The sequence below is a fragment of the Pleurodeles waltl genome, chromosome 6 (genome assembly GCF_031143425.1).
Source record: "Pleurodeles waltl isolate 20211129_DDA chromosome 6, aPleWal1.hap1.20221129, whole genome shotgun sequence".
In the NCBI taxonomy this organism is placed as follows: Eukaryota; Metazoa; Chordata; class Amphibia; order Caudata; family Salamandridae; genus Pleurodeles; species Pleurodeles waltl.
The window spans coordinates 1,218,035,237-1,218,061,800 of NC_090445.1; positions in this window are offsets into that span (position 1 = coordinate 1,218,035,237).

The following is a 26,564-nucleotide window of genomic DNA, read 5'->3' on the forward strand; positions in this document are numbered from 1 at the left end:
GCACCTCTTGTTTTATGCAGTCCCTGAAATGGCCAGGTTGCCTATAAATCTTACTTTTGACAGGTAAACTGTCTCCAGCATTGATTGTGTGCTCATACCAGGTAGTGGTACCTGGTATCAGTGAGAAGAGTTCATAAAACTGACTTAAGAGATTTACACAGTTGTCCTTCTGCTCAGCAGTAAGGCAATCTGCAAGTACTACTCCCTCCACTAAGCCACTAGCTTCAGTGGTGGAGAAGAGATCAGGGAGAGGGTCACTCTCTTCTTCCTGTCCCTCATCAGTTGCCATGAGCAGGGTGAGATCAGCACCGTCATAGTAGGGTTTTAGGCAGTTGACATGGAGCACCCTAAGGGGACTCCAGGGAGAGCCCAGGTCTACCAAGTAGGTAACCTCACCCTTTTTCTCAACAATTAGATGGGGTCCACTATATTTGTCCTGGAGTGCTCTTGGGGCCACAGGCTCCAATACCACACCTTCTGTTCTGGGTGGTACAGGGTCAGGACAGCCTTCTGGTCATGCCATTGCTTTTGCAGGTTCTGGCTGGCCTGAAGGTTTTTACTGCCCTTTTTCATGTACTCAGCCATTCTTGATCTTAGGCCAAGTACATAGTCCACAATGTCCTATTTAGGAGATTTTAAAGGTTGTTCCCAACCCTCCTTAACAAGTGCAAGGGGATCTCTCACAGGGTGCCCAAATAGGAGTTCAAAGGGTCTAAATCCCACTCCTTTTTGGGGTTCCTCCCTGTAAGCAAAAAGGAGGCAAGGTAACAGGATATCCCATCTCCTTCTGGGTTTTTCAGGGAGTCCCATTATCATACCTTTGGGAGTTTTATTAAACCTCTCAACCAGACCATTTGTTTGTGGATGATAGGGAGTAGTGAACGTGTATGTTACACCACACTCCTTCCACATTGCTTTGAGGTATGCAGACATAAAGTTACTACCTCTGTCTGACACCACCTCCTTAGGGAAGCCCACGCTGGAAAATATTCCCAGGAGGGCCTTTGCCACTGCAGGAGCTGTAGTGGTCCTTAAGGGGATTGCTTCAGGGTACCTAGTGGCATGGTCCACTACCACAAGGATAAACCTATTCCCTAAAGCTGTTGGAGGGTCAAAGGGGCCAACTATGTCAACCACTACCATTTCAAAGGGCACCCCAACCACAGGAAGTGGAATTAAGGGGGCCTTTGGTGTGCCACCAGTCTTGCCACTGGCTTGGCAGGTCACCAAGAGCGACAAAACTCTTTGGTGTCCTCTGACATATGAGGCCATTGAAACAGGGGAACAAGTCTGTCCCAAGGTTTACTCTGCCCAAATGCCCAGCCAAAGGAATGTTATGTGCCAAGGTAAGAAGAAACTCCCTGTACTGCAGAGGGATGACCAATCTCCTGGCAGCTCCAGGTTTAGGGTTAATTGACACAGTATACAGGAGGTTGTCTTCCGAAAACACCTTATGGCTATCATTGACATCCCCATTTTGCTGTTGGACAGCTTGCCGTCTCAAACCCTCTAGTGTGGGGCAGGTCTGCTGTGCCACACTCAGCTCTTCCCTAGCAGGCCCCTCTGCACCCAAAAGCTCAGCAGTGTCTGCTGCCAGCTCCTCTTGTGTAGGTTCTTCCTCAAAAGGCGAATCTTCTGGTGAGGGAGGGATAGTGGGCAAGGATTTACCCTTACTACCCCTAGCTTTTGGGAGCACTTGGTCCATTGTTCCAGGATCCAAGTTTCCCTTTTCTTTTTGCTTTTTGGCCTGAGCTCTTGTCAAAGCAAATATATGCCCAGGAATGCCCAGCATTGCTGCATGAGCCTCCAACTACACTTCAGCCCAAGCGGATGTCTCCAAATCATTGCCTAGTAAGCAATCTACAGGTAATTCAGTGGCTACCACAACTTTCTTTGGACCAGTAACCCCCCCAGTTGAGATTCACAACAGCCATGGGGTGGCTAAGTGTGTTATTGTGAGCATCAGTCACTTGGTACTGCTGACCAAGTAGGTGTTGATCAGGGTGAACCAGTTTCTCTATAACCATAGTTACACTGGCTCCTGTGTCCCTGTAGGCCTCAACCTTAACACCATCCATTAGGGGTAGTTGCTTGTACTTACCCATATTAATGGGACAAGCAACCAAGGTTGCAAAGTCAATGCCACCTTCAGAGACTAACACAGCCTCTGTGGTCTCCCTAAAAAGACCAACCCCAACTACACTGCCAATGGCGAGCCTAGCTACACCCTGGGATCAGCTATTTGTAGTAGACTTCCCACCACCACTGCTATTACTAGGGGAACCAGAGGTTGCAGTTGGGTTGTGGTAGTGGGAGCCTTGGTGTTTTTCTTTGGACAAGTGGCATCACTTGCCCAATAGCCTTTTACTTTACATAAATAACACCATGGCTTTTTCTGATTGTGAGAAGAGTATTTGGACCCACCACCCCAGAGGATTTTTATGGGCCTGATGAAGACTCACAATGTTTTTTATCTTTGTCCCCACCCTTGTCAGAAGACTTACCATCCTTCGTCTTGCCATCCTTGTCACCCCCTGTATGAACCTTTCTGTTCACTTTTGTTCTGACCCATTTATCTGCTTTTTTTCCTAGTTCTTGGGGAGAGGTCAGATCTGAGTCTACCAAGTAATGGTGCAACAAATCAGACACACAATTGTTCAAAATATGCTCTCTCAGGATTAGAATATACAGGCTTTCATAGTCAATCACCTTATTGCCATGTAACCAACCCTCCAAGGCCTTCACTGTACAGTCTACAAAGTCTGTCCAGTCTTGAGAGGACTCTTTTCTGGTGTCTCTGAACGTAATCCTGTATTGTTCAGTGGTTAAGCCAAATCCATCCAAGAGTGCGTCCTTCAAAACTTTGTCATTGTTAGCATCACTTTCTCTGACAGTAAGGAGCCTATACCTACCCTTACCAGTGAAAGGTAGCCACAAGATAGGAGCCCACTGCCTTTGAGGGACCAACTGTACCATACAGGCCCTCTCAAGTGCAGCAAACCACTTGTTAATGTCACCTCCCTCCTTGTAAGTGTGGACTATCTTATGCAGGTTTCTGGAATCTTGCTCTCTAACAGGATTGCTATCAAAAGCACTGCTGCTGCCACCATTGGGAACAAACCCCAACCTCTGCCTTTCCCTTTCCACATCCAGAGATTCACTGTGTAAGGCCAGCTGCTGCTGTATGAGCTTCAGCCTGCCCTCTTCCAACCTCAGCTTTCTGAGTTCCCTTTCCATTAAGTTATCCTCAGGGTGGGAGGCTTGGGAATTGTGAGACACAGAAGAAATGTGGGAATTGGCAGAGTTAGACCTGTCCCTAACTGGCTGGACCCTAGTAACCTGGCCTTTAGGAGTGAAAGGTGCCCCACTAGTGTGACCCCCTGTAGGAAGGTAGCCTCTTTCTAGCCTTGTTACCCCCACTTTTGGCCTGTTTGTAAGTATATGTCAGGGTGTTTTTACTGTCTCACTGGGATCCTGCTAGCCAGGGCCCAGTGCTCATTGTGAAAACGCTATGTTGTCAGTGTGTTTGATATCTGTCACTGGGATCCTGCTAGCCAGGACCCCAGTGCTCATACATTTGTGGCCTGTATCTTTTCCTTGTGTGGTGCCTAACTGTATCACTGAGGCTCTGCTAACCAGAACCCTTAGTGTTTATGCTCTCTCTGCTTTCTAAATTTGTCACTGCAGGCTAGTGACTAAATTTGCCAATTCTCATTGGCACACTGGTACACCCATATAATTCCCTTGTATATGGTACTTTGGTACCCAGGATATTGGGGTTCCACGAGATCCCTATGGGCTGCAGCATTTCTTTTGCCACCCAGGCCTGGCTTATAGTGGGTACCTAGTGGTACTTACACCTTGTGCCAGGTCCAGTTATCCCTTATTAGTAGATTAGCAGTGTGCTAGCAGCTTAGGCTGATAGAGGTAGCTATAGCAGAACAGCTTAGGCTGAACTATGAGACATGCAAAGCTCCTACTGTACCACTTATATCATGTAGCACTATATCATAAGAAAACACAATACTCAGAGTTACTAAAAATAAAGGTACTTTATTTTAGTGGCAATATGCCAAAAGTATCTCAGAGGATATACTCTCTTAGGAGGTAAGTAAAATACACAAAATATACACACAAACCAAAATCAGGTAAGTAAACAGTTAGGAAAATAGTGCAAACACTATAGAACACAATAGGATGCAATAGGCCAAGAGGCAACACAAACCATATACTCCAAAAGTGGAATGCAAACCACGAATGGACCCCAGGCCTAGTGTAGTGTGTAGAGGGTCGCTGGAAGTGTAAGAAAACACTAACGGTGTCCAAGATACCCCACCCCAAGACCCTGAAAAGTAGGAGTAAAGTTACCCTACTACCCCAGAAAGACAGTAAAGTCAAGATAGGGGATTCTGCAAAGACAACAACTGACTGCAAAGCACTGAAGATGGATTCCTGGACCGGAGGACCTATAAAGGAGGGGGACCAAGTCCAAGAGTCACACAAGTGTCCAGGGGGGGCAGGAGCCCACTAAACCCCGGATGAAGGTGCAAAAGGGCTGCCTCCGGGTGGAAGAAGCCGAAGATTCTGCAACAACTGAAGGTGTCAGGAACTTCTCCTTTGGTCAGAAGATGTCAAACAACTAATTTTAAGGTAAGGTTTTCTTTTTGGTTTTTATGGTTTATTAGTTGTTTAGAATATATATATATATTAGTTGTTCAGGCAATTGTTATTCAGGCACAATTGTTGTTTAGACAGTAGTTGTTCAGAACTTAGTTGTAGAGACTTTTTAGTTGTTTAGCAGTAGTGGTTTAGGCTATAGTTGTTTAGGACCTACTTGTTCTGTCACATATTCCCCCAGGGGTGGTGCCCAGAGCTCCTCCAGTGTGCCCCAGACATCTGCCATCTGTTTCCAGAGGTGTGAGGGCACTCTGGAGGCCTCTGAGTGGCCAGTGCCAGCAGGTGTCGTTAGAGACCACTCCTGATAGGTGCTTACCGGACTAGGTGGCCAATCCTCCTCTGAGGGCTATTTAGGGTCTCTCCAGTGGGCTTTTCCTCAGATAACGACTTGCAAGAATCCAGCAGGACTCCTTTGCACTTCTCTCTTCGACTTCTGCCAAGGATCGACTGGTGACAGCTCCAGGACACCTGCAAAACTGCAACAAAGTAGCCAGAAGACTACCAGTGACATTGTAGCGCCTAATCCTGCTGGCTTTCTCGACTGTTTCCTGGTGGTGCATGCTCTGGGGGCTGCCATAGTAGCTAAACATCTTCTAACTCAGTAGTTTACGGCATGGTTGCACTCAATGCTTACATGGGCGCAGCCAGAAAGTGTAGCCCTCCATCGAGAAGACACCGTTGGTGTAAGGAAATAACCCATATATTGGGACAATGTCTTACAAGAGATGCAATCTCCTCCCGGTCCCCTGATGAAAATGATAGCCTCAATGCCGTAGTGGAGTCCCAGGGAACTCAAGCAGTGGCTATGAGCTGAGACTAAGTACTACACCCAATTGGATGCTCATCCACATATTATTCATGGATCCCATTAGCAGTATCCATGTTGCATAGCAACGCCAGATATATCAATGGATAGGAATAGTGGCAGGCAGAAATGTAGTGGGGTTTGTTGAGATGTTTTATTTTGGGGTTTTATTGACAGTATTTTCCTAAAATGTATGATTATGTTTCTAATGTCAATTATACCATCAATGATGATGCCTTGAATAATCGTTGCTTAAGAAGTTGCCATATATGCATCTCATTTATTATTAACTATATGCAATGTGAGCGAATGTTCTGATTTCATACCTAGGACACAGCATTATGCACTGCACAATATCCTAGTGACCAATACTTACCATAGTAGGTCATAATTATTTTTGTTCCTAAATGATAGTTGTATCAAATTGTTAAAATCATATGCTATCAATATGTCCTTTGAATACTGCACTATTATATTGTCTGCATGTCATTGTATTGTAAAATCTTAATAATCTTACTAGAGCAACTTGGTAAAATAATTGGCTGCATAGCAAGTAGCGCATGCAATGGGAGAACAGAAGTTTGTAAGGCAAGTACTAATACGCTTACATGGGGGGCTTATTCAAGGGAGTCACAAGAACTCTGTAACCGAGTTGCATTGGTATGTTTTTTGTTGCAGTATCTAATGTACAATAGGTATTACAATAAATCACCATTGCCAGGGATGTGTACATGCACACACGCATTAGTCTTCCACAGATTTTGTAAATAAATATGTTCAGGGAAAATATGGGCAATAACAGGAGCATTTTTCTGCTTTTAATAAAACAAAATCTCCCTATTAACCTTTCGGGTGCCTTGGACGAGGTCACCTCGTCCTACACCCGGGAACTGGGGGGAGCGCTAGCGCTTCCCTCCATGTGCACCCCACCCAACCCCCCAAGGCAGGGATGGAAGGGGAAGCCCTTCCCCTTCCACCCCCTACCCCCCCTGTGACGCATTGCGCGCTGACAATCACAGAGGACCTCCTCCCATCGCACTGGAAGCTCAGCTTCCAGCGCGATCGAAAATGAAATGCAAAGCATTTCTCTTTCGATCACGTGGGGAGGCCCAGAGAGACTTCAAAGGGAAGGAAAGGAATTCTCTGAGTCTCTCTGAGCGTTTCAAAAGCCGGATTGCTTGCAATCCGGCTTTTGAAATGCCCACTAGACACCAGGGATTTTTTTTTTAATGAAATGGACATAAGGGAGAGACCCCTAGGCCAAATTTATTTTAGGCCATTTCTGCCCCCCCTGGGGCCAGCTGAGCTAGAGGCAAAAATCCACAGGTAGGCACTTTGAAAAAACCCCTCTGTTTTCTGTGAAAAAATGTGATGTGTCCACGTTGTGTTTTGGGCCATTTCCTTTTGTGGGCGCTAGGTCTACCCACACAAGTGAGGTACCATTTGTATCAGGAGACTTGGGTGAACGCTGGGTGGAAGGAAATTTGTGGCTCCTCTCAGATTCCAGAACTTTCTGTCACCGAAATGAGAGGAAAAAGTGTTTTTTTGGCCAAATGTTGATGTTTGCAAAGGATTCTGGGTAACAGAACCTGGTCAGAGCCCCACAAGTCACCCCATCTTGGATTCCCCTGGGTTTCTAGTTTTCAAAAATGCGCTGGTGTGCTAGGTTTCCCTAGGTGCCGGCTGAGCTAGAGGCCAAAATCCACAGGTAGGCACTGTTTTCTATGAAAAAATGTGACGTGTCCAGGTTGTGTTTTGGGACATTTCCTGTCGTGGGCGCTAGGCCTACCCACACAAGTGAGGTATCATTTTTATCGCGAGACTTGGGGGAACGCTGGGTGGAAGGAAATTTGTGGCTCCTCTCAGATTCCAAAACTTTCTGTCACCGAAATGTGAGGAAAAAGTGTTTTTATAGCCAAATTGTGAGGTTTGCAAAGGATTCTGGGTAACAGAACCTGGTCAGAGCCCCACAAGTTCCCCCATCTTGGATTCCCCTAGGTCTCTAGTTTTAAAAAATGCACAGGTTTGGTAGGTTTCCCTAGGTGCCGGCTGAGCTAGAGGACAAAATCTACAGGTAGGCACTTTGCCAAAAACACCTCTGTTTTCTTTCAAAAAATGTGATGTGCCAACGTTGTGTTTTGGGGCATTTCCTGTCACGGGCACTAGGCCTACCCACACAAGTGAGGTATCATTTTTATCGGGAGACTTGGAGGAACGCTGGGTGGAAGGAAATTTGTGGCTCCTCTCAGATTCCAGAACTTTCTGTCACCGAAATATGAGGAAAATTTGTTTTTTTAGCCAAATGTTGAGGTTTGCAAAGGATTCTGGGTAACAGAACCTGGTCAGAGCCCCACAAGTCACCCCATCCTGGATTCCCCTAGGTCTCTAGTTTTAAAAAATACACAGGTTTGGTAGGTTTCCCTAGGTGCCGGCTGAGCTAGAGGCCAAAAGCTACAGGTAGGCACTTTGCAAAAAACACCTGTGTTTTCTTTAAAAAAATGTGATGTGTCCACGTTTTGTTTTGGGGCATTTCCTGTCGCGGGCGCTAGGCCTACCCACACAAGTGAGGTATAATTGTTATCAGGAGACTTGGGGGAATATAGAATAGCAAAACAAGTGTTTTTGCCCCTTGTCTTTCCCTACATTTTTTCCTTCCAAATATAAGAGAGTGTGTAAAAAAGATTTCTATTTGAGAAATGCCCTGTAATTCACATGCTAGTATGGTCACCCCGGAATTCAGAGATGTGCAAATAACCACTGCTCCTCAACACCTTATCTTGTGCCCATTTTGGAAATACAAAGGTTTTCTTGATAGCTATTTTTCACTCTTTATATTTCAGCAAATGAATTGCTGTATACCCGGTATAGAATGAAAACGCACTGCAGGGTGCAGCTCATTTATTGGCTCTGGGTACCTATGGTTTTTGATGAACCTACAAGCCCTATATATCCCCGCAACCAGAGGAGTCCAGCAGACGTAACGGTATATTGCTTTCGAAAATCTGACATTGCAGGAAAAAGTTACTGAGTAAAACGAGGAGAAAAATTGCTGTTTTTTTCACCTCAATTTCAATATCTTTTTATTTCAGTTGTTATTTTCTGCAGGAAACCCTTGTAGGATCTACACAAATGACCCCTTTCTGAATTCAGAATTGTATCTACTTTTCAGAAATGTTTAGGTTTCTGGGATCCAGCATTGGTTTCACGCCCATTTCTGTCACTGACTGGAAGGAGGCTGAAAGCACAAAAAAAATGTAAAAATGGGTATGTCCCAGTAAAATGCCAAATTTGTGTTGCAAAATTGGGTTGTCTGATTCAAGTCTGCCTGTTCCTGAAAGCTGGGAAGCTGGTAATTGTAGCACCACAAACCCTTTGTTGATGCCATTTTCAGGGAAAAAACCACAAGCCTTCTTCTGCAGCCACTTTTTCCCATTTTTTTGAAAAAAACGAAATTTTCACTGTATTTTGGCTAATTTCTTGGCCTCCTTCAGGGGAACCCACAAAGTCTGGGTACCTCTAGAATCCCTAGGATGTTGGAAAAAAAGGACGCAAATTTGGCTTGGCTAGCTTATGTGGACAAAAAGTGATGAGGGCCTAAGCGCGAACTGCCCCAAATATCCAAAAAAAGGCCTGGCACAGGAGGGGGGAAAGGCCTGGCAGCGAAGGGGTTAAGGTGAACTATGGAAAAAATTCAGCACACTAAGATGGGGACACCAAAGAAACAATGATAATGCATTTATAAAAATAAATGCATCTGTTTGATGGCATTTGTGGCTATTGATACACATGTTTAGCATAGGGCTGTCATCTAGTGTTGGGCTCAGAAGTGTGCAAGCTGTTTTTCTTTGTAGAAGTCTTTTGAGTCACTAGGTGACTCCTTCTTTGGCTTGCAATGTGCATGGCCTCATCTCCATTGTTAGACTGTTTTTTTCTGTCGTCTGGTTTGGACATGAGCTCATTTGCTCTGTCCAACACCATTGTTTTCCTACTAGTTTGGCCTTAAATGTCAGAATTATCAATCACGGTTACTTATACATCTACATCAGTCGCACGTCAACGCCTTCCCAGTCGCCCAAGACCTGGGGCCCTTCACCCTTTGGGGCAAATTTTAATTTTTTCGACATCTCTTCCACACCATGTCCATCTGGTGATGGACAGATGCCCTTTAAATATTGTCCCTGCTGCCAAGCCTAGATCCCACATTCCAAACAATATCTGGTGCGTAATGTGTGCCTTTGTCTGGATTACCAGGAATCCACTTGTGTTTTGATTGGAGAAAACGTGTGAGCAGCCAGCAAGAAGGCTTGAGATGTTCCGACGCACCATTGAAGACACTCTAGGTCCAAGCTGAGACCAAAGACCTTCCACAAGGACAATTTGTGGGTACTGTGCCACCTCCCTCCCGGCCGCAGCCACAACAAACCATCCCAAAGGGTCCACAATCCATCCCAGATTGACCAAAGTTTGTGCACGGGCCACCACTGCCCTGGGGCAATGGTCGGAGCCGAACAACCTTATCAAACAACCTTATTGGACACACCCAGCCCCAGCTCAGCACCCAAAGAGCAGCACAAAATCGATGGCCATCAGCTGTCTTCCTCGAGCTGAGACTGAGTCAGAAACCTTGGCACCAAAACCTCAATCAGCTTCTGCACTAGCACTTCGGATCAAGGCCCTCATCGTTGAAAGCCACTTCAGAACCAAAGCCTCCCACTGTCTCCAAACAAAAGGCCAACTCGGAACCTGTGCTTCAATGGTTACAGGAACATTTTTACAGACAAAAACAGCTGGATATACAACCAGACACTGGTCGCATACTGGTTACACCTCCTTAAACAAATAAAAAGATAGCCAAAAGACAATTTAGTTTTCAGGAAGCTTTGGAGATCCCCTGTCCAACAAAGCATAGAAAAAGGTGGATAAAGCCACTAGTCCACCACCCATCAGGCCACTGCTGCCACCACCTGTGGTACCATGGGCACACTCCCCACTACCTACACCTCCTGCAGACACACACTATTCTCCAGAGGAATCCATTCATTTTTTGGGGAGCATGGGGATGATGAGGACCAACAAGATATTTGGGAATACTCCATCCCAACCAAGATGACTTATGTGACACCTATGAAACAGACCCATATACAGGCACAGATCCAGATCTGTATCCAGCTAAAGCTTCACTGCCCGATGACACCACTATATATCACAATATTATATGGAGGGCAGCTGATTACCACAATGTTCGACTACATACTGAACCTCTTGAGGGTGGCTTTTTATTGGAAACCCTTTCCTCGTCACAGTGCTCAGCACAATACCTGCTGATGCTCAAAGACATGCTGCAACATACACTGGATATTTTTAAGGAACCGGTCAAAGTCCGAGTCATCACCCCAAGGATTGGTAAAACGTATAAGCCATCCTCTACAAACCCAATTTACATAAATGGCCAATTACCACCTGACTCTTCAGAAGAAGCAACTGTAAGGAAAAGGGCCAATTCTCAAACAACTGTTTAAAAAAAGCTGGAAAATAGGCTGTGGGAAAGAGAGTGGCTGCCCAATTGGCAAATCAGTGGAGAATTGCCAACTCATTTGATCTCCTCTCCCATTATGACAGGGCACACTGGGATGAAATGGATGGGTTCCTCCTACAGCTCCCAGAAAAATATAAAAAGAGAGCATATGAGATTGCTTCAGAAGGCAAGCTAATTGCTAATACTTCCATTCGCTGCACTCTTGACGCAGCTGATACAGCTGCAAGAGGCATTAGCACTAGCTTGCTTCGCAGATGGCACGACTGGCTTAAGGTTTCAGGGTTAAAGCCTGTAGTGCAACAAAACATCCCTTGGAGATTCTTGGATTCAAGGATGTAGATAGAAAGTCCAGTCCCTCCCACTGCAAGACAAAAGCAGCCGGCAGCAGAACAACAAAGCAGAGCAAACATCAAAGTGTCAGTTCCTCCTGCAGCGGCAGCAGTAGGCCAACACAGCAGAGCAAGTAGTAAAGTAGCAGTCCCTCCTACAGCAGCAGCATTAGGCCACCACAACCATGCAGTTGCAGAGTGGCAGTCCATCCTAGCAGCACAACAGTCCTTCTTCCTAGCACAGTGTCCTTGGTTCTAGTAGAATCTGATTTTGTGTGGTTTGGGGTCCAATATTTATACTTTGGTGTCCTGGTTATGGAAGGTGGGAGAAACATCCAGGCCTTCCTTTGAAATCCACAAGTTCCCTGCCCTGCCTTCCATGGCTCGAGGTACTCTATAGGGGGTTATGCAGCCCTTTATGTGGGGAGAAGCATAGCACTATTCAGGTGTAAGTGAGGCAGTACAAAGCTCTGCTCCCCATAAAGCCAGTTAATGGGCCATTAAGGCTCATTAAGCCACACCTAAGCTCCCATGGTGTGAATGTCTAGAGGAAATGCACAAAGCCCAGCTGTCATCAACCCCAGATATGTTTTCAGAGACAGGCAGAGGCACAGAATACGTAAAGTTAGAAAATGCCAACTTTGTAAAAGTGGCATTTCAGGCTTACAATTTAAAATATGATTTTACCATAAGTTGTGATTTTTAATTGTGAGTCCGGGGACACCAAACTCCATATTTCTATCTTTTCCACTTGTAAATCACACGTAAAAGATATTTTAAGGTAATCCCAATGTTGTCCTATGGGAGAGATAGGCCTTGCAAGAGTGAAAAATGAATTTAAGAGTTTTCCATTATCTGGATATGTTAAACTTAAAAGTACATGTCCAACTTTTTAAATATACTGCACCCTGCCTTTGGGGCTAACTAGGGCCTACTTTAGGGGTGACTTACATGTAATAAAAAGGAAAGTTTTGCCAGGTCAAAATGGCAGTTTTAAAACTAACGAACGAGTTACTTACCTTCGGTAACGACTTTTCTGGTGGATACATTAGCTACCTGTGGATTCCTCACCTAATGAATACTCCCATGGCGCCAGCATTCGACGGAAATCTTCTTACTAGTCTCTGCACGTCGACGAGGACGTCACTCTAGCCCACGCAACGCCGTCTGACATCATACAGGCAATAAGAGGTCCTCGACGACGTGCGGACGTCAGTACCAATCATTTTTTACGTGCATGAGAACAACCAGGCAATGCAATGAAAGAGCAAGGCAACATCCCATTACATTGTAAAAATACACAACATTGCATGAATAACTGTAAATCTTTTATATATATATATATATATATAACTCTCTGTTTAAAAAAAATATATATATATATATATATATACACATCAAGTATATACACAAAGATATATACATATATACATATATAAATATAATATATACAACATCTATTGCATCCTCAAAGACCAAGAGGAGCGTACTCAAGGATTACTTGGTAAGACCAGAAAGGCAACGGGGAGGCGGGTGGGACCGTGAGGAATCCACAGGTAGCTAATGTATCCACCAGAAAAGTCGTTACCGAAGGTAAGTAACTCGTTCTTCTGATGGATACAACTACCTGTGGATTCCTCACCTAATGAATAGAGTCCCAAAGCAGTACCACGCCCGGCGGTGGGTGCCTAAATGGTCAAACCAAGAAATCCTGCAGCACTGACCGTGCAAAATGGCCGTCCCTTCTAACCTCAGAATCCAAACAGTAATGTTTTGCAAAAGTGTGAAGGGACGACCAAGTTGCGGCCTTGCAGATGTCGACCACAGGAACACCTCTGGCCAAGGCCGAAGTGGCCGACTTAGCTCTGGTGGAATGAGCTCTAATGCCCTCAGGAGGATCCTTCTTTGCCAAAGAGTAACAGATTTTAATGCAAAGAACAACCCACCTGGATAGTGTTCTCTTGTGGACTGCCTTTCCTCTCCTCTTGCCCACGTATCCAATAAACAGCTGATCCTCCAGCCTGAAATCCTTTGTTCTATCAATAAAGAAGCTCAACGCTCTCTTTGGGTCCAGACGGTGCAGTCTTTCTTCCTCTTTGGAAGGATGAGGCGGAGGATAGAACGTGGACAAAGTAATTGCCTGAGCCAAATGGAAGGGTGAAACAACCTTCGGGAGGAAAGCAGCCTTGGTCCTCAACACCACCTTATCCCCATAAAAAGTTGTATAAGGGGGCTTTACTGATAAGGCCTGCAACTCACTCACTCTCCTTGCTGATGTTATAGCTATCAGGAAGACTGTTTTTAAAACCAAATACCTTAAGGGGCAAGAATGCATAGGTTCAAAAGGGGACCCCATAAGGAAAGTCAGGACCAAGGACAAATCCCATTGCGGCATAATGAATGGCTTTGGAGGATATTTATTTAGAAGACCTTTCAAGAATCTAATAACAATAGGGGATTTAAATAAAGATGGTTGGTCTGGAAGACATATGAAGGCTGACAAGGCCGATAAATAACCCTTAATGGTAGCCACTGCACAACCTTTCTGCGCTAGAGACAGAGCAAAAGACAAAACGTCCGATAGATGAGCATGCAAAGGATCAATCTGCCTCTCTCCACACCACGCAACAAATTTAGACCATCTATTAGCGTAGATAGATTTAGTGGAGTGTCGCCTGGCCGCTAATATAACATCCACTACCTCCGGTGGGAGAGAGAAGGAACTCAGGTTGCCCCGTTCAATCTCCAGGCATGTAGGTGCAGATTCTGGAGGTTGAGGTGTAGAACCTGCCCCTGCGACTGCGAGAGGAGGTCCGCCCTGAAAGGGAGACGGAGCGGAGGGCACATTGAGAGTTGGAGAAGGTCGGAGTACCATACCCTCCTTGGCCAATCCGGAGCTATTAGGATGACTAGAGCCCGGTCCTGGCGAATCTTCCTCAATACTCGAGGAATCAAGGGTATGGGAGGAAACGCGTAAAGCAACTGGCCGCACCAGGTTATTTGAAACGCGTCCCCCAACGCTCCCTGCATCGGATACTGGAGGCTGCAGAATAACGGACAATGCGCGTTCTCTCGAGTGGCAAACAGATCTATCCGAGGAAACCCCCACCTCTGGAAGATTAAACGGACTTGATCTGGATGGAGACGCCACTCGTGGTCTGCCGAGAAATGGCGACTGAGACTGTCCGCACGCACGTTCAAGACTCCGGCCAGATGGTTTGCTATCAAGCAAATCTGATGGTCCTTTGCCCAGGACCATAGTCGAAGAGCTTCTCTGCAGAGAAGGTACGACCCCACTCCTCCCTGCTTGTTTATGTACCACATCGTGGTAGTATTGTCCGTTAGGACCTGTACCGACTGACCACGAAGGGAAGGGAGGAAGGCCTTGAGAGCCAGACGTACAGCCCGTAACTCTAACAGATTGATGAGAAACATCTGTTCCTCTGGAGACCAAAGACCTTTGATCTCCAGATCCCCCAGATGAGCTCCCCACCCTAGAGTGGAAGCATCCGTTATGACTGTGGCCACTGGTGGCGACTGCTGGAACGGCTTTCCTTGTGAAAGATTGTTGCTTGCAATCCACCACTTCAAATCCACAGCAGCATCTCTGGAGATCTTGACAGTACCCTCTAGATCCCCTTTGTGTTGAGACCACTGCCTTCGGAGGCACCACTGAAGAGCCCTCATGTGCCAGCGAGCATGCGTGACCAACAGAATGCAGGAGGCAAACAGACCGAGCAGACGAAGGACCTTGAGGACTGGAACTACCGCTCCATTTCGAAACATTGGAACCAAATCCTGAATATCTTGAATCCGCTGAGGCGGAGGAAAGGCCCGACCCAATGTTGTATCCAGTACTGCCCCTATGAACAGGAGGCGCTGAGAGGGCTCTAGGTGAGATTTGGGCTCGTTCACCGAAAAACCCAGGTCGAACAACAACTGGGTTGTTGACTGCAGATGATGCGACACAAGCTCCGGGGACTTGGCTTTGATCAACCAGTCGTCCAAGTAAGGGAATACTGCTATCCCCTTCCTTCTGAGTTCTGCCGCAACCACCGACATCACCTTCGTGAAGACTCGAGGTGCTGAAGTAAGACCAAACGGAAGGACCGCAAACTGAAAGTGCTGCGATCCCACCACAAACCGGAGATACTTCCTGTGTGACTTGAGTATCGGGATATGAAAGTAAGCATCCTGCAAGTCGACAGACACCATCCAGTCTTCCTTGTTCAACGCCAAAAGCACCTGTGCTAGGGTCAGCATCTTGAACTTTTCCTGCTTGAGGAACCAATTCAAGATCCTCAGGTCCAGAATTGGTCTCAAACGACCATCCTTCTTGGGAATCAGGAAATACCTGGAGTAACATCCTCGACCCCTTTCCTGCTCTGGGACCAACTCCACCTCGCCCTTTGAAAGGAGGACTTGTACCTCCTGTTCTAGCAACAGGAGGTGTTCTTCTGAACAATAAGAAGGGCGGGGCGGGATGAGGGGCGGGAACTCCCGAAAGGGAAGGGTGTAGCCTTTTCCCACAATACTGAGAACCCACGTGTCCATTGTAACAGTCTTCCATTTTGTGAGAAAATGCTGTAATCTTCCCCCTACAGGAGAGGAGTGAGTGGGAAATGGCGGAAGCCTAAGGCTGCTTCCCCTGCTGCACCCCGCCAGAGGATGAGGAAGAGGCAGAGTGCTGCTGAGAGGCTCCTCTGGTGCGGACCCTACCTCTCCCCCTAAAAGATCTATAGGGATGGGAAGAGGCAGGTTGCTGATATCTTCCCCGAAGAGGAGGAAGAGCCACGCCCAAATCCACGAAACCTCCTGAAAAATCTGGAAGAGGCCGTGGCAGAAGGAGCTTGGAGCCCTAACGACTTAGCCGTGGCCCTGCTTTCCTTAAAACGTTCCAAGGCCGAATCAGCCTTGGCCCCAAACAGTTTGTCCCCATCAAACGGGAGATCCAACAATGTGGACTGTACATCCGCAGAAAAGCCCGAGTTACGGAGCCAGGCCTGTCTCCTTGCCACCACAGTTGTGCCCATTGCTCTGGCTACCGAGTCGGTGGTATCCAGTCCCGTCTGGATAATCTGGGTCGCAGCAGCCTGGGCATTTGAAGCAAGATCCAAAAGACCCTGGGGAAGCTCTGTAAACGATGAGGAAATGTCATCCATCAGAGCATGAATATACCTCCCCAGGATACAGGTTGCATTAGTGGCTTTTAACGCCAGACTGCAGGACGAAAAAATCTTCTTGGACTGCGCCTCTAGTTTCTTAGAATCTCTGTCCCCAGGCACCGTCGGGAAAGAACCAGGCGCTGACTTGGATGAACAGGAGGCCTGCACCACCAAGCTCTCCGGCGTAGGGTGCCTAGATAGAAAACCAGGGTCAGTCGGAGCCGCCCGATACCTCCTGGCCACGGCTCTGTGAACTGCTGGGGAAGATGCCGGCCTCTTCCACACCTCTAACACCGGATCCAGCAGAGCGTCATTAAATGGCAAAAGAGGCTCCGCCGCAGCTGAGGCCGGATGTAACACCTCTGTTAAAAGGTTTTGTTTAGCCTCCACCACCGGCAAAGGCAGGTCCAAAAAACTAGCTGCCTTCCGTACCACTGCATGAAAGGAAGCAGCCTCCTCAGTATATTCTCCCGGGGACGAAAGATCTCACTCAGGGGAAGTGTCCAGCCCACTGGCCGACTCCAGACCACGCAGCCCATCACCCGAGTCCTCTAGCTCTCCTTCCTCCAGGGCTCGTTGGTACTCCTGCTCCTCTAATACACGGAGAGCACGTCTCCTCGAATGAAGTCGTTGTTCAATACGCGGAGTCGACAATGCCTCCGCCGAAGTCGAAGATCGGCGCCAATCTTCAGAAGCCACCGACGCCGCGTCCGGCGCCACAGGTAACTTCGGCGCCGACGAAAGAGCAGCTGAAGCAGATGGACCCACCGGAGTCACAGGCCGAAATCCCGACGTCGACGGGATGGAAATCCCCGGGGCCAATCCTTCTGAAGCCACCGGAGCAGCCACCGGCGCCGACACTGGCGCCGAGCCCACGTTCCCAAAAGGGAGAAAGGGCATAAAGGGTGCCGGCCGAAGAGGCGCAGGATCACCCAAAGAAAAGGCCAAAGGCCCAGCCGGAGCACCCCCTGGAGCCATCTGTTGGAAGATGGCATACATCGCATTCAAGAATGCGGAACTATCGGCTCCAGGGGTGGGAAAAGCCGGATACTGAGGTGCCTGTCTCGGAGGCGACCCCGACGCCGGCCTCGACGTCTGCGCCGGAGAAAACACCTGAGGCTCCAATACCTCAATCACCGACGCCTGTCCAGGTGAAGTTGGAGACGCCGGAGAGGGCAACGGCGTCGAAGGATGCGGCGTAACCGTGGGACTAATCTCCCATGTCCTTCGGCGCCGATCCGAAGACCTGGAACGAGTCTCCTTCGAATGACGCCGAGATTCTCTACGGCGCCGGGAGTCTCGATGACGCCGATGTCTTGGAGAAGAAGACTTCTTGTGATGCTTCTCCTTCGATTTTGCCATAAACAGCTTCGCCTCACGTTCTTTGAGGGCCTTCGGATTAATGTGCTGGCATGAATCACAAGTCGAGACGTCGTGGTCGGAGCTCAAACACCAAAGGCAATCGGAATGAGGATCCGTCACCGACATCTTGCCTCCACACTCACGACAAGGCTTGAATCCAGACTTTCTCTGCGACATTATTACCACAGCGAAAGACTACGCAGCAAAAATACACTGTAACCACAAAAGTAACAGTTGCTCCCTCGAAGATAACCGTTTCGAATGCACGGAAAAAAGGGAACTGACGTCCGCACGTCGTGGAGGACCTCTTATTGCCTGTATGACGTCAGACGGCGTCGTGTGGGCTAGAGTGACGTCCTCGTCGACGTGCAGAGACTAGTAAGAAGATTTCCGTCGAATGCTGGCGCCATGGGAGTATTCATTAGGTGAGGAATCCACAGGTAGTTGTATCCATCAGAACACACAGGCTCTGCACTGGCGGGCTTGAGCTGTTTGAAAGACTACTGTAGTGGGTGGCACAATCAGTGCTGCAGGCCCACTAGTAGCATTTAATTTACCAGCCCTGGGCATATATATTGAACTTTACTTGGGACTTACAGGTAAATTAAATATGCCAATTGTGGATAAGCCAAAGTTACCATGTTTTAGAGAACAGAGCACCTGCACTTTAGCACTGGTCAGTAGAGGCAAAGTGCCCAGAATCCTAAATAAACAGCACAAATGAGTCAGACAAACAGGAGGAGGAAGGCCAAACATCTGCGGATGACCCTGCCGAAAGGGCCATTTCCAACAGCAATACATGATTCCTAAGAGATGCATAACTGTTATACGCTGGTGAATGAAACTGTGGGATAAGTGTTTGGAAGGATTGAATCCTTGTTGTATTTGGGTAAGCTATCCCACTGTGTGAGTTGAGGATGTCTCCCAGGTAAGGTTGTATCTGGAGGGGTTGCAGGTGAGATTTGACTGCATTGATTGTGAAACCTAGTTGGTGAACTATGTTTATGGTAGTTTGAGTGTGTTGAAAACACTTCTGATGGATTTTGCTCTTGATAAGCCAGTCATCTAGTAAAGGAAAACGTGTATGTTTTGGCTTCGTAAGTGAGCTGCTACTACTGATAGGCATTTGCTAAACACCCTTGGGGCTGTGGTGACCCCAAATGGAAGCACTCTGAACTGAAAGTGTTGTCCGTTTAACACAAATCTGAGGTATTTACAGTGTGCTGGGTGAATTTGAATGTGAAGTAGGCGTCCTTTAGGTATAAAGTGACCAGCGGGATGACATCTTGAAGAGTGATCATGTGGAAGTGTTCTGAGAGATTGTATCTGTTTATGGGCCTGAGGTCCAGAATTGGTTTTAGAGACCCATCATCTTTGGGGATAAGGAAGTAAACTGTATAAACTCCTCTGTTCTCTTGGTGTAATGGCACTGATTCCATCGCTCCTTTTTGTAGAAGAGCTTGGACTTCCTCTTTGAGCAGCTGTTGGTGGGCTGGTGACAGTCTGTGGGGACAGAGTAGAATATCTGGAGATGTTGAAGCGATCCCCATGCAATAAACATGTTGAATCCAACACCCAAAGGTCAGTGGTGATATTCTGCCACACAGGAAATAAATTCTGAAGTCTTCCCAAGACAGGTGTACTGAGGTCAAGGTTTTGTGGTGGATGATTTGGAAAATCTGCCCCTACCTCTGCCTCTAGAATTGTTCTTTCTGTAGGAGCCTTTATGCTATCCCCTATGTGATGAGGTCTGTTACTGGAGATGCTGGTATGAGGTGGAGGCATCTGTGGATGTGGGTTTTGCTGCTCCGCGATATGGTGAGCGACGAAAAGTACCTTGTTGCCCAGGTGTTTGTAATGACCTCATTGCTTTGGCTGACACATTATCTTTTTAATCTTTCAAGTAGAATATCAACTTGCACTTCCCTTTAATGGTGAATACCTCTTTGGCCCTCAAGTTGATATTCTACTTGAAAAATTAAAAAGATAATGTGACAGCCAAAGGAATCAGTGCTGCTGCCCTCAGGGGCGTACCCCTAACATCCCATGCCCTGGATACTGTGTTACCCATTTACTAGGGACGCACAGTGATATGTAAGAGTGTATCCAATTGTGCCAAGCATCACAACAGATTTAGTGAAAGGACTATGGTCCAGGGGACCTGGTTAGCAGGGGCCCTGGGCACTACAACTTCTAGGACATATCAACATCAGGTAAAATGTGGGGGCTAACCATGAAAAAATAGGCCTCCTCTCACAGTCACTTACTGCTCATCTACAGCTGAACGCATTCCTTCCTCTTCTCAAGGGCTAAGTGTTCATCAGGCACAAAGTGGAGGCTAACCATGTAAGAAAGAGTCCTCACACTACCCCCCCAAATGAAAGCGGACGAAACTACCCTTTCCCTAGTGAGTCTTCGTCTTCTAAATGGAAGATTCTGGAGAGACCATCTGCATTGGCATGGGTAGTCCCAGGTCTGTGTTCCACTTTAAAGTCTATCCCTTGTAGGAAAAGAGACCACCTAAGCAGTTTGGGGTTCTCACCTTGCATTTGTTGCAGCCATATGAGAGGCCTGTGGTTAGTCTGAACAGTGAAGTGAGAGCCAAACAAGTATAGACCCAACTTCTTCAGAGCTCAAAACATAGCAAAGGCTTCCCTCTCTATGGTACTCCATTTTTGTTCCCTAGGGAGTAGCTTTTTGCTAATAAAAACAACTGGCTGGTCATGTTCATCATCATTCCTTTGGGAAAGGACTGCTCCTATCCCTATTTCAGATGCATCAGTTTGGACTATGAATTCCCTGGAATAGTCTGCGGCTTGTAGAACTGGAGCAAAGCACATAGCTTTCTTCAGAGCGTCAAAGGCCTCTTGACAACTCACTGTTCAGTTGATCTTTCTGGGCATCTTCTTGGAGGTAAGTTCTGTGAGGGGGGCAACTATTGTGCCATAATCCTTCACAATTCTCCTGTAACATCCAGTTAAGCCAAGGAATGCCCTGACTTGTGTCTGGGTTGTTGGAGCTTCTGTAGGAGGCTGGACTGGCTTGTAGTGAGTACCAAGGGGTACTTGCACCTTGCACCAGACCCAGTTATCCCTTATTAGTGTATAGGGTGTCTAGCAGCTTAGGCTGATAGATAATGGTAGCTTAGCAGAGCAGCTTAGGCTGAACTAGGAGACGTGTGAAGCTACTACAGTACCACTTAGTGTCATATGCACAATATCATAAGAAAACACAATACACAGTTATACTAAAAATAAAGGTACTTTATTTTTATGACAATATGCCAAAGTATCTCAGAGTGTACCCTCAGTGAGAGGATAGGAAATATACACAAGATATATATACACAATAGCAAAAATATGCAGTATAGTCTTAGAAAACAGTGCAAACAATGTATAGTTACAATAGGATGCAATGGGGAAACATAGGGATAGGGGCAACACAAACCATATACTCCAAAAGTGGAATGCTAACCACGAATGGACCCCAAACCTATGTGACCTTGTAGAGGGTCGCTGGGACTATTAGAAAATAGTGAGAGTTAGAAAAATAACCCTCCCCAAGACCCTGAAAAGTGAGTGCAAAGTGCACTAAAGTTCCCCTAAGGACAAAGAAGTCATGTTAGAGGAATAATGCAGGAAAGACACAAACCAACAATGCAACAACTGTGGATTTCCAATCTAGGGTACCTGTGGAACAAGGGGACCAAGTCCAAAAGTCACAAGCAAGTCGGAGATGGGCATATGCCCAGGAAATGCCAGCTGTGGATGCAAAGAAGCTTCTACTGGACAGAAGAAGCTGAGGTTTCTGCAGGAACGAAAAGGGCTAGAGACTTCCCCTTTGGTGGACGGATCCCTCTCGCCGTGGAGAGTCGTGCAGAAGTGTTTTCCCGCCGAAAGAACGCCAACAAGCCTTGCTAGCTGCAAACCGTGCGGTTAGCGTTTTTGGACGCTGCTGTGGCCCTGGAGGGACCAGGAGGTCGCAAATTGGACCAGGAGAGAGAGGGGACGTCGAGCAAGACAAGAAGCCCTCTCAGCAGCAGGTAGCACCCGGAGAAGTGCCAGAAACAGGCACTACGAGGATGCATGAAACGGTGCTCACCCGAAGTCGCACAAAGGAGTCCCACGTCGCCGGAGACCAACTTAGAAAGTCGTGCAATGCAGGTTAGAGTGCCGTGGACCCAGGCTTGGCTGTGCACAAAGGATTTCCCCCGGAAGTGCACAGGGGCCGGAGTAGCTGCAAAAGTCGCGGTTCCCAGCAATGCAGCCCAGCGAGGTGAGGCAAGGACTTACCTCCACCAAACTTGGACTGAAGAGTCACTGGACTGTGGGGGTCACTTGGACAGAGTCGCTGGATTCGAGGGACCTCGCTCGTCGTGCTGAGAGGAGACCCAAGGGACCGGTAATGCAGCTTTTTGGTGCCTGCGGTTGCAGGGGGAAGATTCCGTCGACCCACAGGAGATTTCTTCGGAGCTTCTGGTGCAGAGAGGAGGCAGACTACCCCCACAGCATGCACAAGCAGGAAAACAGTAGAGAAGGCGGCAGGATCAGCGTTACAGAGTTGCAGTAGTCGTCTTTGCTACTATGTTGCAGGTTTGCAGGCTTCCAGCGCGGTCAGAAGTCGATTCCTTGGCAGAAGGTGAAGAGAGAGATGCAGAGGAACTCGGATGAGCTCTTGCATTCATTATCTAAAGTTTCCCCAGAGACAGAGACCCTAAATAGCCAGAAAAGAGGGTTTGGCTACCTAGGAGAGAGGATAGGCTAGCAACACCTGAAGGAGCCTATCAGAAGGAGTCTCTGACGTCACCTGGTGGCACTGGCCACTCAGAGCAGTCCAGTGTGCCAGTAGCACCTCTGTTTCCAAGATGGCAGAGGTCTGGAGCACACTGGAGGAGCTCTGGACACCTCCCAGGGGAGGTGCAGGTCAGGGGAGTGGTCACTCCCCTTTCCTTTGTCCAGTTTCGCGCCAGAGCAGGGCTAAGGGGTCCCCTGAACCGGTGTAGACTGGCTTATGCAGAATTGGGCACATCTGTGCCCAAGAAAGCATTTCCAGAGGCTGGGGGAGGCTACTCCTCCCCTGCCTTCACACCATTTTCCAAAGGGAGAGGGTGTAACACCCTCTCTCAGAGGAAGTCCTTTGTTCTGCCATCCTGGGCCACGCCTGGCTGGACCCCAGGAGGGCAGATGCCTGTCTGAGGGGTTGGCAGCAGCAGCAGCTGCAGTGAAACCCCAGGAAGGGCAGTTTGGCAGTACCAGGGTCTGTGCTACAGACCACTGGGATCATGGGATTGTGCCAACTATGCCAGGATGGCATAGAGGGGGCAATTCCATGATCATAGACATGTTACATGGCCATATTCGGAGTTACCATTGTGAAGCCACATATAGGTAGTGACCTATATGTAGTGCACGCGTGTAATGGTGTCCCCGCACTCACAAAGTCCGGGGAATTGGCCCTGAACAATGTGGGGGCACCTTGGCTAGTGCCAGGGTGCCCTCACACTAAGTAACTTTGCACCTAACCTTTAACAGGTAAAGGTTAGACATATAGGTGACTTATAAGTTACTTAAGTGCAGTGTAAAATGGCTGTGAAATAACGTGGACGTTATTTCACTCAGGCTGCAGTGGCAGGCCTGTGTAAGAATTGTCAGAGCTCCCTATGGGTGGCAAAAGAAATGCTGCAGCCCATAGGGATCTCCTGGAACCCCAATACCCTGGGTACCTCAGTACCATATACTAGGGAATTATAAGGGTGTTCCAGTAAGCCAATGTAAATTGGTAAAATTGGTCACTAGCCTGTTAGTGACAATTTGAAAGAAATGAGAGAGCATAACCACTGAGGTTCTGGTTAGCAGAGCCTCAGTGAGACAGTTAGGCACCACACAGGGAACACATACATATAGGCCACAACCTTATGAGCACTGGGGTCCTGACTAGCAGGGTCCCAGTGACACATAACAAACATACTGAAAACATAGGGATTTCACTATGAACACTGGGCCCTGGCTAGCAGGATCCCAGTGAGACAGTGAAAACACCCTGACATACACTCACAAACAGGCCAAAAGTGGGGGTAACAAGGCTAGAAAGAGGCTACTTTCTCACACAACCCCCCCCCCCCCAAACGAAGGACAATAAGGCTAACCTTGGCCAGTTGAGACTTTATTGTCTAAGTGGTGATAAGTAGAGAGTAGCTCTGCAATAGACTGGTTACTCCCTTTATCATCCACTATATGGTTACTTCCCTGTGGGGATGTAAACCACCCTGTTTGAAGTTTTTTAGCTAAGCAACAATGTGAAGATGTATTTTCAGAGTTTCTATCAGTAAGTTTTAGTTTAGAGCAGTGGGAATTGTCCACTGATCCTATTTGTAGTGATGGAAATGCCAGACAGGGATGCTGTCTCAGAAAAGCCATAGCTGGGCAAAAACTTTGTCCATATGGCTGGAAGAGAGAACAGGAATGCTGTTTCTCTTGAGTTGGAGCAGGGCAGGGATGCTGTCCTATGAGCTCCACACTAGGGCAGGGATGCTGTCCTAAGTGTTTTGAGGCAGTGCAGGGTTTCTGCACTAAAGTTTCTCTGGGAGGGTTGGAGGGATGCTCCATGTTAACTAAAATGCTGCTCTTTTTGTCACCAATGTTAGTTATCCCACAGAGAGGTACTTCCACCTCAGGGAGTACAGCTATGCCAGCTGATGATTCCCTTGGAACAGGTGCCACCCCAGGAGAGGTTTCTCCCACCACAGGAATGGTATCCTGAATGGTAGGGTGGTTAGGGGATACTGTGATACCCTTTTTACCTGTTGATGGAGAGGGATCCTGAGTTTTCAGGCCTTCTCTCCTTTGCTTTTTCATTTCAGTAGAAATGAGAGGGAACAATTCCTCAGGGATGCCCAGCATGGCTGCATGGGCACAAAACTCTACATCAGCCCAACCTGAGGCCTCTAGGTCATTACCTAAGAGACAGTCTACAGGTAAGCTAGGTGATACCACCACCTGCTTAGGGCCAGTAACTCCACCCCAACTAAACTGAATTATAGCTAAGGGAAGAAACTTAGTGGAGTTATGGACATCAATAATCTTATACTGTTGTCCAATGATGTGTTGATCAGGGTGCACTAGGTTTTCAGTCACCAAAGTGATACTGGCACCTGTGTCCCTGTAGGCCAAGGCCTCAACACCATTTATTGCAACTGTCTGGCTGTACTTATCCATTGTAAGGGGACAAGCAGCCAGTGTGGCAAGGCCAATGCCACTAGGTGTGACAGAAACTGTCTTGGGACTGACTACCCCAGTTTCTACTATGGACCCATAAGTGAACCCAACTACACCCTTAGCTTGACTGTTGCCAGCAGTCCCACCACTAGTACCACTACTGCTAGGGGCACTAGAGCTTGATGTATTAGTGGTGGTAGGCTCAGGGGGTTTACCTGGACAGGACTTATCCCCTGGCCTATGGCCTCTATTTTTACACACAAAGCACCAAGGCTTTTTAAATTGTGTAGGTTGAGAAGAAGAGGAAGAATTTGTTTTATCCCCACCCCCTGAAGAGTGTTTAAGATTTGAAGTGGGATCTTTGGTTTTACCCTTGTCCCCATGCTTATCTTGAGACTTTTCACCATCTTTCTTCTTATTGTTCTCTTTGTCACCACCTGTATGAACTTTTCTGTTCACCCTTGTTCTGACCCATTTGTCTGCCTTCTTTCCCAATTCTTGGGGAGAGGTCAGATCAGAGTCCACTAAGTCCTGGTGCAACAAATCAGACACACAATTATTAAGAATATGCTCTCTCAGGATTAAGTTATACAGGCTGTCATAATCAGTAACTTTACTGCCATGTAACCACCACTCCAAGGCCTTCACTGAATGGTCAATGAAATCAACCCAGTCTTGTGAAGACTCCTTTTTGGTCTCTCTGAACTTTATCCTGTATTGTTCAGTGGTTAAGCCATAACCATCCAGGAGTGCATTCTTAAGAACTTGGAAATTATAGGCATCATTTTCTTTCACAGTAAGGAGCCTATCCCTACCTTTTCCACTAAATGATAGCCATAGGATAGCAGCCCACTGCCTTTGAGGGACCTCCTGTACAACACAGGCCCTCTCAAGTGCAGCAAACCACTTGTTAATGTCATCCCCCTCCTTATAAGGGGGAACTATCTTGTGCAAATTCCTGGAATCATGCTCTTTTGCAGGATGACTATGGGGAATACTGCTGCTGCCACCATGGGTATCTAAACCCAACTTCTGTCTTTCCTTCTCTAGTTCAAAAGACTGTCTATCCAAATCCAGCTGTTGCTTTTTAAGCTTCAGTCTGGTTTGTTCCACCCTCAACTTATTGAGTTCCCTCTCTAACATTCTGTCATCAGGGTTGGTGGGAGGGACATTCCTAGATACAGAGGTATGATGGGAATGAACAGAAGGGGACCTGTCCCTTACAGAAGCCACCCTAACAGCTTGGCTGACAGTGTAATGTGAGAGCACATCATCTGGATGATGTGACTCCACCTCAGTACCAACTATGCTAGACTGTCTAGTAATGGGCAGGCTAAGAAGTTTCTTTCCTGAACCTTTTCCTGGGGGAGTCCCTGGATCAGATTGAGAACCATTAGCTACTTTTTCAACAGATGGGGCACTTTTAGCCTTATCTTGTTCTCTAAGCATATTAATTAACAGTTCCAAGGAAGGATT